We start from the raw sequence: 14,773 nt of genomic DNA, 5'->3' as shown, positions 1-14,773 counted from the left end.
ATCCCAGGAATGTAAGGTTAATTTCACTTTTGAAAGCAGTCAGTGTAATTCATCAGCACTTGATTAAAAAAAAATTATCCATATGACCATCTGTGATGAGCAGACTCTAGGATGGTCCCCATGATCCTGACCAGAAGATACTTCACACCTGTTTGTAATTCCCTACCTTTGAGTGTGAGAAGAATCTGGAGACTCAATTCTAATGGATAGAATACCACAAAAATGAAAGATATGTGACAATGCGTATGTGATTAAATCACATAAAATTAGTATTGTTAAAAACTCCCTCCTGGCTGGCTTTAAAGAAGCAAAGTGCCACGTTGTTTGTTGCCATATGGAGAGGGTCACTCAGAGAGGTGTTTATGGTAGCTTTTAGCTAACAGACAAGAACATGAGGGCCTCAGTTTCCAATCTACAGGCAAATGAATACTTCCAGCAAACATTTGAATTTGGATCTGAGTTTGAATGCAATCCTTTCTGATTAAAGCCTCACATCAGACTGCAGCCCAGGCCAATACCTTGACTGTAGTCTTTTGAGATCCTGAAGTAGGAGACTAAGCTAAATAAGCACCGTCCATACTCCTGATTCTCCAAAAGTGTGAGATAATAAATATGTGTTGTTCTAAGCTGCTAAGTTTGTGAAGTTATTGTTAGATAGCAATAGATAAATAAAATGTCATCTCAACAGATGCAGAAAGAGCATTTGACAAAAATCCAAAATCTATTTCTGATTTTTAAAATCTCAGAAAATTGAGAATAGAAGAGAACTTCCTCAGCATCTACAAAACACCTACAAACAACATCAGAGTTAATGGTGAAACACTGAAAGGCAAGAACGTCCACTCGAATTACTCCTATTCAAGATTGTACTGAGGTTCTATCCACTGCTGTAAGACAAGAAAAAAAAATAATAAATGGCATTATGTAAGAAAGAAAAAAGTAAAACTATCTTTGTTAACAATCAACATGATCATCAACATAGAGACAATATTCTTTACATTAGCAATGCCAAATGAAATAGATTTCATTATAAACCTAACAAAATATGTACAAAATCCATATGAGGAAAACTATAAAACTCTGATAAAAAAAAATCAATGAAGAACTAAGTAAATGAAGAGATAGTTCACATTCACAGATAAGAAGACACAATACTGGGGGATCCCTGGGTGGCTTGGTGGTTTAGCGCCTGCCTTTGGCCCAGGGCACGATCCTGGAGTCCCGGGATCGAGTCCCGCATCAGGCTCCCTGCATGGAGCCTGCTTCTCCCTCCTCCTGTGTCTCCACCTCTCTCTCTCTCTCTCTCTCTCTCTCTCTCTCTCCTTCTCTCTATGTCTATCATAAATAAATAAATAAATAAATAAATAAATAAATAAATAAATAAATCTTAAAAAAATAGAAGACACAATACTGTCAAGATGTCAGTTATTCCTACATACTCTATAAATTAAATGTAATCCCAGTCAGAATCATGGCAAGTTATTTTGTAGAGATCAACAACAGGTTTCCATTCAAAGTTTATATGGAGAGGCAAAAGAGCCAGAATAGCCAACACAATTTTGAAAGAAAAGAACAAAGTTGGAAGACTGACACTACTCAGCTTCAATATTTACTATAAAACCCAGTGATCAATTTAAGATTGTATTGACAAAAGAATTGACAAAATAGATCCATGGAACAGATTAGAGGGCCTAGAAATAGACCCACACAAATACCGTCTTAATATCTGTCAGCTTTGACGAAGGAACAAAGGCAATATATTAGAGAAAAGACAGTTTTTTCAGCAAATGGTGCTTGAACAACTGGATACCCATATGCAAAAAAAAAAAAAAAAAAAAAAGAAAAGAAAGAAAGAAAAAGAAAGAAAAAAGAAAAAAAACAGAACTTACACTCTTTGTAAAAATTAAGTCAAAATGGATCTTACACTCAAATGTGAAATACAAAACTATGAAACTTCAAAAAGATAAGAAATGACTTATAGGATGTCGGTAAGTTCAAAACAATATTGAATGTCAATAAGTTCAACAATATTGTATGTTAAAAGTATGATAATGACGTTTTAGAAACTGAAAGACAAAATTTTAGATGCATGAAAGAAAAAAATTAATAAGCTGAACGCCATTAACATTAAAAACTTCTGCTATGCAAAACACATTGGCAGAAGAATGAGAAGACAAGCTACATATTGGGAGAAAATATTTGTTCAAGATACATCTGATAAAGGACTCTTCTCCAAAATAGAGAAAGAACTCTTAAAACTTAACAATAAGAAAATAGGGTAACTGAGATGACTCAGTCAGTTGAGCATCTGACTCTTGATTTCAGCTCAGATCAAGATTTCAAAGTCCTGGGATCAAGCCCTGCATCAGACTCTGTACTTAGCAGGGAGTCTGCTTGGGACTGTCTCCCTCTCCCTTCCAGAGCCCTCTCTCTGACTCTCAAATAAATAAGTCTTTTTTTTTTAAAAAAAAAAAGGCAAATAAACAACCCAACTAAAAAATGGGCAAATGTTTTAAATAGACATCTCACCAATGAAGAAGGCATATAGCATATGAAAACATATTCAACATAATAGATTCTTAGGGAATTACAAATTACAATAACAGTAACATACCCCTGTACACCTATTAGAATAGCCCAAATCAAAAACACTGACAGCACCAATACTGTTGAGGATGTGCAGGAATAGGAGTTCTCATTCACTGCTGTTGGTAATGCCAAAAGGTCCAGCCACTTTGAAAGGCAGCTTGACAATTTCTTACAAAACTAAACATACTCTTAGCATACTATCCAACAAGTGTGCTTCTTGGCATTTATCTAGAGGAGTTAAAAACTTATCCATAAAAAACTTGCAGTGGATGTTTATATCAGCTTTATTCATAATCGCCAAAACTTGGAAGCAACCAAGATGTGCATTAATAGGTGAGAAGATAATTGTGGTACACCCAAACAATGAAATATTATTTAGTGATAAGAATGAAATGAACTATTATTATTCTTTTATTCTATGTGAAGACCTTGAGGAATCTTAAGGGTATATTACTAAGTGAAATAAGCCAATCTGAGAAGTCTACATATGATTGTATGATTCCAACTACATGACATCCTGGAAAAGGCAAAAATATGGAAAGAGTTTAGAGATTAGTGGTTGCCAGGAGGCGGGTGGTGAGTAGGAAAGAATAGGCATCATGGCAGAACACAGATGATGTTTAGGGTTGGAAAATTAGTGTACATGGTACTATAATAGCATACATGTGTCATTAGACATTTGCCAAAGCCCATAGAACATACACTATGAAGAGTGAACTGTAATGCAAACTAGGGGCTTTGGGTGATAAAGACATATCAATATAGATCTGTCACTTAAAAAATACACCACTCTGGTGGGGGATGTTGATAATGGGGGAGGCTGTGCATTTGTCTGGGGAGGGAATATACGGGAAATCTCTGTACCTTATGTTCAATTGTGCTGTGAACCTAAATTACTCTAAAAAATAAAATAAAAAATCCTCTTGCCCCAAATATAACAGCATACTGATGGGCTTTTGTGTCTTTATAACATAGGTTCTGAGTTAATTTTAACATATGATGAATGTACAAATTGGAAAACCTTCATGCCTTAATTTATACTAGGATACACTTATACTTGGGATCCCACTAAATTTCAATAATGTATACCCTCTACAATCAGAGTAGTCACCATGGACAAACAGGTAAGATTCACCAGAACTACTGCCATGCCTAAATTCTCTATAGCCATTGCTATAGAGAATTGCTCTAAAATATTCCACGATGGGCATAAGCACTCTGATCCAACAAGTAATATATTTAAATAAAATTAATCTTTAGCACTAATGATTAGCTCAATAAAATGGGATTACATGTACCCCCTGGTCAAAATTAATTAATATGGACCAACGTAAATTAAAGCAGGGCCTTTAAGGATTAAAATTTGCTATGCAAGACCTATTTAGAAAAGAGGGAAAAGCACTCCTTTCACTTCTCAAAATATACAATATTAAATAAGGCATTCAATAAAAATTTCACCTCTCTTACCAGCCTCAGGTTTCAGGCCTCATTAATGCCATACTGGCTTAAATAAGCTCATAATTAAATAAAATATTACATATTTCAAATTTCAGTCAAATATCAAAGGTGGTTATAGTAAAGAGTTTGACTCTATTCTTTTATTTCTGGTTATTGAGAGCTTTCAAGTCCTACTCCTCTCCCCCACCCACCCACCCACATACCTTCTCCTATTGTCCCATTTCTGGGCAAGCCCAGGTGCTCCCTCCTACAGTGCTTATTAAACCAGTCAAGCCTCAGTCTTTTGCAGGAGCCCTCACTCCAGCCCCACTCCCTAACCACGATAGAACTCAAAGCCCATTACCCCCTCCTTGCTCTCTAAAGCTATTTCAGACTTGCTTGAGAGCTTGCTCTGCTTTCCTCAGAAAGAGCATGTAAATAACAAATCTCTTCATACCCTCTAGACACAATTGTGGCATTATTAGTCTCGACATTAAATCAAATTATGAGTAAGGAGTTGAGCCCATTTCCTACAGGAGGACCATAACATGCATCAAGCCAATATTCTTAAAATCAGTAAAAAGAAAGAATCAAACATTCATGCTGTCTTTTCTATATCAACTGCATTCCAGAATAACAAAATGCAGAAGAAATAAAAGGATGAGAAATATCATACAGCAACTCTAATGGAATACAGGGTTTAGACAACAATCAACAATCATCTGTGAAAACCTTTAGATAAAAGGTTGATGGGGAAGTTTGTAATAGATTAGGCTGGAACCATCTGAACTGAACTGATAACCTTAAGCTCTGAGATTCAACCAGTTATTATATGTATCCTGATGAATGCAATAGGAAGTATGCAGCACAATCTGTTCAGTATTCTTCCTAAAATTATAAGAATATAATTAAGCTTTTAGATTTGATTATTAGCTAATAGAAAATGTAGTGAGTAGAAAAACTTGTTTAAATTTCACAAGACTGAAATTAGTGAAATATATGAAAATTCCATCAGAAAAATCAGCGTGTTTCTTACCAAAAAATGGCACTAAAAATAAGAAAGGGAACTATTATAGATAAGATAAACTAACCTATTGCAATGTGTGGACCTTGTTTGGCTCTCATTCAAGCAAGTCAACTTTACACTGTTTTGAGTTAATCAAAGAAATTTGTATACAGACCAGACATTAGATGATATTGAGAAATAATTATTAACTATGGTAGATATGATAATGGTATGATGATTATTTTTTAAAGGGCTTATCTATTATACTCCAGACTATAGAGAAGAGAGCGTGATGTGAGGAAGACTGTTAGGGATACATGTTACTGGAAATTATTAATGTCTTACTTGAGACCTAATAAGTGGGTAGGAAGGGAAAGGAAAGGTACTCCACATGAAACAAATAGCACATGAGGAGCTGTGAATATCAGAAAGACCATAGTGTATCCAAGAAACTAAAAGGCACAGTATGGTTGTATTGTAGAGCTTGAAAGCAAAGAGGTAAGTGGAAACACTGAAAGGCAATTGGAATCTATGTCATAAAGGGCCTTGACTATTATGATTAGAAGCAATAAGAAACCATGGAGGATTTTAAGCAGGAGGATGACATAATGATTCTTTTTCTTTAGAAATATCACTTTAACTGTGTTATGAGGAGTGGATAGGTAGTGTGAGATTTAAGTCAAGGGGACAAAGAAGGCTTTTCAGTAGTACATATGTGGGAAAATGACTCTAGAGTTGATGAGAAATTTTTTAACAATATGAAGTAGAAAAAATTGGCGAGACTTAGTGATTGCATGTGAGGGATCTGAGGTTAAGGAAACAATATAGGGAAGGATGATCTCAGATTTCTAGTTTGTGGAAATAAAAAGTGGCATTTTCTTTAAATAGAGATAGGGAACACAGAATAAAGAGCTGATTTTTGGAAGAAAGATCATTTGCAGCCTCATAGAATTTGAAATGTCTTCAACACACATAAGTAGAGAGCTATCCAGTAGTTGGTGGGACATATGAGTTGGAAGCTCAGAGATAGATCTTTGACAATCATTAACACAATGTACTTAAAACCATAGGAGTTCATGAGAAGGCCTGGAATAGTGTATTTGGGAAGAAGAAAGCTGGTAAGCTAACCTCAAGAATATTATATAACTAAGAACTAAGGAGGAGGGAGCTCATTTTTAATCATTTGGTTCCAAGGTCTTGCATTTAAAAATGGCCACTGTTTTGTTAAGGTAACCAAGGGCAGATATTATGTCTTGTGTATTTGTGTTTGGTTGTTATTTTTAATTTATTATAAAATATGCAAAAAATTGCAAGATTATACTACTTTTTTATCTATTTTCTTGTCAGGTACAATTTGATATTATAAACCATGCCACTATAAACATTCTTCCTCATGTCTCCTTGGGCACATACACAATAGTTTCCTTATCTAGAAGTTGAATACATGTACAAGTTTCCTTAGGGTATGTATATAGATGTGGAATTCATAGGTTAGAAGTGTTTTGGTCAGTGTTCAATCGTAGAAACAGAACAATTCAAATTATTTTAAGGAGAGAAGTATGTGATCTAGAGTATTAAATGATTGCAAAAGGAATAACTCAGAACCATGCCACCAAATGAGCCTAGCCAAAGAATTTTACCATGGCTACAACCAGGAAAATAGGAAGTCAGTAGGCCACTACTGGAACCATTAAACTGAAAAACAAACAACTACCACTGGGATCCCAGGAACAGGAAACCATAGCCTCAGAACTACAGTTATCTCTTAACTCTAATGAAACTAGTGACTTGCCATTCACTGCTGCAACAAAACAAAAAAACAAAAACAGAACCAATGTCTGCATGACTTTGCCTGCCAAAAACAATACTTCAAAATTTGCCCCGTATCACCTCTACTCTCTAAATATTGCTCAACTATATCAGTTTACAAAACCTAGTGTGTTTCTAGAGCTCCAACTTGATAAGAGTCTGAGAAATGTTGCTTTTAGCTCTCAAGCTTTACAGAACAGAATAGCACACAGTACACCAACATGGAAATGAATGTTATGGTGTCTTCACTATATCCACCACGTAGTATCTGTGCACCTTAAACAGGACCATACATTGTGAAATAGATCTCTGTCTAATAGTCAATGTGAACTATCATAACAAAATACAATAGATTGGGCAATTTTATAGCAGGAATTTATTTCTCACCATTCTGGAGGCTAACAAGTCAAAGATGAAGGTGCCAACCTATTTGGCTCTTGGTGAGAGTTCTCTTCCTGTCTTGCAGATGTCCACCTTCTTGTTGTGACCTCATATGAGCAGAGCCCTTATATCTCTTCCTCTTCTTCTTTTTTTTTCTCTTCCTCCTCTTACAAGAACTTTAACCCTATAGGGTGGGGGAGGGGAGGGCATTTGCAGCATCTCATCTAGACCTAATTATTTCCCAAAAGGCCCCACTTCCAAATGCCACAGCACTGGGGATTAGAGCTGCAACATATGAATTTGGTGGAAAACATTCAGTCCATAACAATCTCCTAAGTGGTTTATCAATAGGTATTCCTACTACTAGAACTGCTCCTGTTGTACAACATCCTCTCCAACACTTGGTATCTTCAAGGGTTTTTGTTTGTTTTTACCCATCTAATAAGTGCAAAATTGTATCTTATTCTGGTTTTAATTTGCATTTTTTGATTACTGGTTAGGCTGAACATATTTTCACATGTTTGTTGGACATTTTAATTTCTTCTTAAGTTTAGATACCTTGTCATGTTTTTGTATTGAGTTGTTAATCTTTATTTTAATGATTTATAGACAGCCTTTGTAAATTCTGCTTCCTAATTCTCTTCTGATCATATGCATTGAAATTATCTTCTAGTGTATGGCTTACGTTTTTACTTTTCTGTTGTTATGATGGCATCTTTTCATGATGTACTTTTTAAAATTTTAATTTGTAATACTTGTCTTCTTTATAGTGTATTCTTTTGGGGTCCTATTTATTATATTCCACTCCTAGATTTATTAGACTATATTTTCTACTAGAGAAGTTCTTCATAACTTCTAAAAGATCTAAAGATTTAATTTGTACAGTAGGTTTTACTAATCTTCTCATATTGATCCTTGGTATGATGGGAGGTATGAATTCAATATATATTTTACTTCTTATGGGTGAATCATTCTTTGAGCACCTTTTTTTTCTAACTAGGTCAACCTTTCCCTATTGATAGGAAATGCCACCTCTGTCATATGCCAGGTTTCTGAGTCTGATTCTGAAATCTCTATTCCATCTGTCTATTCCAGTACCACACATAAATGTCTTAATAGCTTGATAACTTTTTACCTTAAAATCAGTTTTGTCTGAGTTTAACATACCATCCTCATTTTGCTTAATATTTGTCTGTTGCACCCTTTTTATTGTTTCAGTTGCAACTTTTCTGTTTAAGTATATTAAAAAAAAACATAACTAGATTTTTTTCAAATTTGGCCATTTCTTCTTTAACTGGCAAGTTAATCTAGTCACATTTATTGTGCTTACAGATATCTTTCTAGATATATGTCTCATTTTGTTCTTATTTCTATACTTTGGTATTTGTCATTTTCTGCCTTCTTTTGGATTCATCAATTTTATTTTTCATTATAACTTAGTTATTATTATTCCATTTCCCTCTGCCTCTTGTTTAAGAGTTACTCCCTTGGGGCAGCCCCGGTGGTGCAGCAGGTTTAGTGCCGCCTGCAGCCCAGGGTGTGACCGTGGAGACCCAGGATCGAGTCCCATGTTGGGCTCCCTGCATGGAGCCTGAGCCTGCTTCTCCCTCTGCCTGTGTCACTGCCTCTCTCTCTCTCTCTCTCTCTCTGTCGTTCATGAATAAATAAATAAAATCTTAAAAAAAAAGAGTTATTCCCTCCACTTCTATCATTCAGTGTTTAAAATCTCTTTTAAGCAGTTTCCCATGTGTAACCAATGGTTAAAATGAAACTTTCTCTCTTTAGTTTCAGCTTAAAAAACCTCAAGACCACAGCCAATAAATATGTTTTTCCATAATAAATTCTGTACATTTCTCAGTGCTCATCAAGATCCCCTTTTAATCCCCTTTTATCTATTTCACCTATACTCTCATCCACTTTCCCACTGGCAACCATCAATTCATCTTTATAGTTAAGAGTCTGGGTTGTTTTTTGGTCTCTTTTTTTTTGCTTTGTTTCTTAAAGCCCACAGATAAGTGTAACCATGTGGTATTTGTCTTTCTTCAACTATTTCATTTAGTTTTGTATCCCCTAGGCCCATCCATGTTGTTGCAAATAACAAGATTTCATTCTTTTTCATTGGTAATATACCATGTATACCACATCTTCTTTAGCCATCTATTATGGACCCTTGGTTTGCATCCATATCTTGATTACTGTAACTAATGCTGCAATAAACATAGGGATGCATACATCTCTTTCAGTTAGTGTTTTCATTTTTCTTGGGTTAATACCCAGTAGTGGAGTTACTAGACCATATGATAATTCTATTTTTAATTTTTTGAGGAGTCTCCTTACTGTTTTCCACAGTGGCTGCACCATTTTGTATTCCCACCAACAGTGCACAAATGCAATAGATGCTAGTATCTCAATATTTAAAAACAAGTATGTTAGAAAATTTATGAAGAATTTGCAAACCTTTTCTGCTATCTCTGTAGGCTACCAACAAGCCATATGAGAGAAGGCTGGGGATTCATTAGCAGTAGATTAGAATTGGAAAGTTCATTGGAAGATGTTGTCTTTGCTGTGTGGTTCACTTTCCTTTTGCTCCATCTCCACCAAGCCAAGTGAGATGGAACTAGGGGCCACTTAGAGAAATACTTGGAAAACTAACTTGTACTACTTGGAGTTTGTGGATCACAAAGCTGCTATAACTTGACTCTCTCTCTTGGAGAAGTCTGAAGTTGAGTGCTGCATGGAGCCACCCTGATAGCAGGGCATGTAGACTGGGCTATGGTGCAACAGGGTGCCATTTGGACTAACAGATCTGTGGAGAGCCAGACTTCCATGGCTTTTACGTGAACTCTTCTTACCCACAAGGCCCAAGAGAGGTAAAGCAACCCAACAGAGAAAAATCCTTGCGTAGGATGAACTACCAGAAGACAGAGCCTGAAGAGAGATACAACACCTCTCTGGTGGTGGAGGGCACATTTCCCACATTAAGGCACGAGGAAGAGGAGTTCTGCTCTGAGGAAAAGTCTCTGAAAAACCACAAAACAGCTGCATGAAAGAAAGGGCCAATATTTGTGTGTCTGCTAAACACATGACTAAACATTGGAACCTAAAAAATACTGGAACTAAAACTTAACTGTAATATTAAATGTTTATTACACTGAAGAGCAGCAATTCAATCTAGTCAACATAAACAATGTGGAACATCCACTGGAGTCTAATACTCCAACTATTTCTTACATTTTCCCCCTGTCCTCATAACCTTCCTCGGGATGTACCTTATAAGCTACAAACATCAAATGTTTGACAGATGATAAACAGGAAGTTGTCTGTCTGCCAGTGTTATTTTTTTAAAGGCTCTGCCAAGACATAGGAGTTAAATCTGAAAGTTTGCCCCCTCTTAAAAACTTTGTTCCCTTTCTCAGTAGAGGATCTGCTTCCCAGCCTGCCCTTGGACATTTCCTTGCTACCCCTACTTTTCAATTCCCAAGTTCTTGGATTTAACACCTGTGCCTATTGCCCAGAAATAAGTCCTTAAATGGTCAAGTTACCCTATTACGATAAGGCTATTATAGGGAAAGATTGTTATAGCTGATGACCAAGACTTGACTGAATCTTTAGTTATTTATGTGATTGTGGATTGCAAGATATTTGAATGAAATAAATGGATAACTTTTTTTAAGTAGATGCTTTTTAAGAAGCCCTCAATTTCCTCTATATTTCTTAAATCATTAATGAAGTCTTTGATCTTCAACATGAAGACCAACCAAAGAGCTCAGAACACATGATGTTCTCTAGCACTACAAATTTTCACAAATTAAACATGTACGCTTGCATGATTAGACTGACACAGTGATGAAGGATAATGCAATTTGTGTGGCCATCACTTAGCAGCTTGGCATTACCAGCCAGTCACCATCATTGCCAATGCTCTGTTTCTTCTTTTAAGCTCTTTTCTGAAATCTGAAACTCAATTGACATTTGCTAAAGTGTGAAGCTTCCAATAAGCCTTGGCTCATTTTGGTGTGAAATTAAACTCTTCAAATTGTGTGTGGATCTAGGCTAGATTCCAGCTTCTTATATTCCCTATCTTTATCCATCCTCAAGAATCCTCCTCACTACCACTGTCTCCTTATGGGGAAATCCCTTTGGCTTGACTTACTCCTTCTTGCCTAATGTACAAAAGCCAGGTGGCCTTCTTCCCAGACTTAATTCATTTGCCAATTCTTTCCATCAACTTCTGAGGAGGACAAAATAGGGGAATCCTTTCCTCTTGTAACTTTGGAAATGTAAGATTTTGTTTTAAAGAACATTAAAGTGAAAATATCTGGGATCTCTAAATTTTCTGTCAATCTTCTGATTGTCTCTATAATTAGTTGAAATCAACTGCTAAAATAGAAGTAAATCCTCTTACAAAACTTTTTAAAAACTAACAATGTAGCTTGTCTTTGAGGTTTCATATATGTATAAGATAAAACAATAAACTTAAAAAGAAAGAGCCCCAATCAAGTATAAACTAAAAAAGTTTTAAACAAAATTTTCCTAACATGTGTGATTTGCAATAAGAGTGAAGATTGATTTGAATTTTAAAAGAGTAAGAAAATCATTGCTTTAAGTTCCTAGCACACAGGAACAGGATTATAACAAAATAGACACAAAAGGTCATCATTGATTATGAGACTGTGATTGTTTGGGGACTCTTTCACACAGATATGTTAAACAAAAAAAAATTTAATTAAAGAAATTTAAACAGAAGCATTAAATACCAACACAGTGAAGCTCTTCTCTGAGAAATTTGCTGGGAAAATTGATTTCCATCTACAAACCAAAGGTTCAGACAAAATCTATCTTGCTTCCAAGGAAAACAATTTTTGCCTATAATGTTTCTGTAATACTCTGGGCACCTGGGTGGCTCAGTCCATTGAGCTTCTGACTCTTGGTTTTAGCTCAGGTCATGATCTTATGGGATTGAACCCCCCTGTAGGGTTCCACACTTGGTGGGAATCTGCTTGAAGATTCTTTCCCTCTGCCCCTCCTCCCCACACTCTGTTTCTCTCTCTCTCTCTCTCTCTCTCTCTCTAAAATAAATAAAGTCCTTAAATGATCTATCTCTCTCTATTTAAAAAATAAAATAAAATATTTCTGTAATTCTCAAACTGAGCTCATTTCTACTCCATTCTACATCATTTATTTGGATGTGTCTGAATCAACACTTCTTCATTTTCATTTTCTAAACCCTTTATTTTTCTAAACCCTTTAATGTTTTTTTTTTAATTTTTTTTTATTTATTTATGATAGTCATACAGAGAGAGAGAGAGAGAGGCAGAGACACAGGCAGAGGGAGAAGCAGGCTCCATGCACCGGGAGCCTGACGTGGGATTCGATCCCGGGTCTCCAGGATCGCGCCCTGGGCCAAAGGCAGGCGCCAAACCGCTGCGCCACCCAGGGATCCCTAAACCCTTTAATGTTGACTGACATCTTATGCTAGGAGAGGCCATGCTGCAGTTACAAATAACTTCTTATTCTGGTATAAGATCAAGATTGGCACAGTTCTCTTCCAGGCGATAACTCCGAGATCTAGGTTGTTCCCATTTTATAACCATGTAATCCAGAACATGCAACCTCTGAGGTCACCATAATAGGAAAACATAAGACTGAAGTGGCTCATTGGCTCTTCTTCATCCTGCAAGGGGTACACTCACCTTTCATTGGCGAGAATCATATGTGCAAGAGAGGCTGGGAAGGAGAGAGGAGCACACGGTTAGCATGAGAGCTAATGATTTCTGATATAAGACTGAACTTCTGGAGATATGTTCTTGCTTTCTCTCTTTACCTGAGATTTCCTAATTGTACACCTTTCCTCACCATGAAGAGCACTGTGTGTGTGTGTGTGTGTGTGTGTACATGTGTGTGGTTTTATTCCAATCTTAGCATCTCTTGCTCTTAGAGTACGTTGAATTTCTCAGTAACAATTTACTCTGTTCTTGGTAACAGAGTTTTTAGTAGAGTTTACTCTTTCCAAATAATTTGAGTTAGGCTGAAGATAGGGTGGGGGTGAGTGAGTAGCTTGTCAATAGAAACCTGGCTACCAGACAGCCCGGGTGGCTCAGTAGTTTAGTGCCACCTTCAGCCCAGGGCATGATCCTGGAGACCCTGGATCGAGTCCCACATCAGGCTCCCTGCATGGAGCCTGCTTCTCCCTCTGCCTGTGTCTCTGCCTCTCTCTCTGTCTCTCATGAATAAATAAATAAAATCTTTAAAAAAAAGAAAAAGGAAAGAAAGAAACCTGGCTGCCTCTCTTTACATGGACAAAGGAAATGAAATGTAGAGCTCAGGCATGGAGTGGTTCTTTTAATTTATCTAAAGAATTTATCAAATAAGTCTAGTTCTATGGATACCAGAGAGTTAAAAAAGACAAAGTCCTGATGTATCCATTTAGAATGCACCACTGTAAATCTACTGCATGTTATTACTTGCCAACATATATTTTTCATGTTTTAATAAATCACAAGACAGCATTCACAGTCTGACTCACTTGGAAAAAGTAGAAAATAGTTATCATGTTCTTTCAGAGAATGAATTCTCATCAACTAGCCTAGAGACCAGCTTAAGCAAAAATGAATATGAAATTGCCAATACCGTAGAGGAGGAAATGTGTGCTGCTATATTAAAAACATCTTCATTTCATGTGGTCAGCACACAGAACCACCAATGGATGATATTCAGCCTGAGTTAAAATGGATGCTAGCCCAGAATGGAGAGAATATGGTGAGAAAAAGAAAAACAATACCAGGAGTACCTGGGTGGCTCAGTCAATTAAGTATCCGACTCTAAATCTCAGCTCAGGTCTTGATCTCAGGGTCATGTTTTCAAGCCTCAGGTTGGGCTCCAGGCTGGGCGAAGAGCCTACTTTAAAAAAAAAAAAAAAAAAACAAACACATAAGTTTTGGAGTGCCTGAGTGGCTCAGTCAGTTAAGTGTCTACCTCTTGATTTTAGTTCAGGTCATGATCTCAGGGTCAGGGATCGAGCCAGCATCAGGTTCTTCACTCAGCACAGAATCTGCTTGTTTCTTCCCTCATCTGGAAAGAAAGAAAAGAAAATAAAGAAGAAAAAAGAAAAGAAAAGAAAGAAAAGAAAAGAAAAGAAAAGCAATAGCAATACAACAACTAAATGACTATAGTATGAAACTATAATGTTCCCCCAGCAGATTAGGACAGATAGTTTAACTATGCAGATCATCATCCTTGCAGACTTTGGTTCACATCTTAAAGATGAGCAAATTTTTTTTTTAATTTTTATTTATTTATGATAGTCACAGAGAGAGAGAGAGGCGCAGAGACACAGGCAGAGGGAGAAGCAGGCTCCATGCACCGGGAGCCCGATGTGGGATTCGATCCCGGGTCTCCAGGATCGCGCCCTGGGCCAAAGGCAGGCGCCAAACCGCTGCGCCACCCAGGGATCCCAAAGATGAGCAAATTGATAAAGAATAAACCATAGTGGGATGTCTGGGTGGCTCAGTGGTTGAGCTTCTGCCTTCGGCTCAGGTTGTGATCCCGGGG

At 36.7% G+C, this 14,773-nt stretch overlaps 1 long non-coding RNA gene across 1 annotated transcript in view; it reads right to left on the bottom strand.

Annotated features, from left to right (window-relative positions):
* Positions 1 to 14,076, bottom strand: part of LOC119872246 — a 31,711-nt gene extending 17,635 nt beyond the window's left edge. The window contains exons 1-2 of the long non-coding RNA XR_005361065.1: positions 14,013 to 14,076; positions 12,916 to 12,949 (exon numbers count right to left, since the gene is read on the bottom strand). This is a non-coding gene — a long non-coding RNA (uncharacterized LOC119872246). The remainder of the gene's footprint in view (positions 1 to 12,915; positions 12,950 to 14,012) is intronic.
* Between the last annotated feature and the right edge of the window lie 697 nt (positions 14,077 to 14,773).

Source organism: Canis lupus, chromosome 6 (assembly GCF_011100685.1).
Source record: "Canis lupus familiaris isolate Mischka breed German Shepherd chromosome 6, alternate assembly UU_Cfam_GSD_1.0, whole genome shotgun sequence".
Classification (NCBI taxonomy): Eukaryota; Metazoa; Chordata; class Mammalia; order Carnivora; family Canidae; genus Canis; species Canis lupus.
This window is presented reverse-complemented; position numbering and strand designations above follow the sequence as displayed.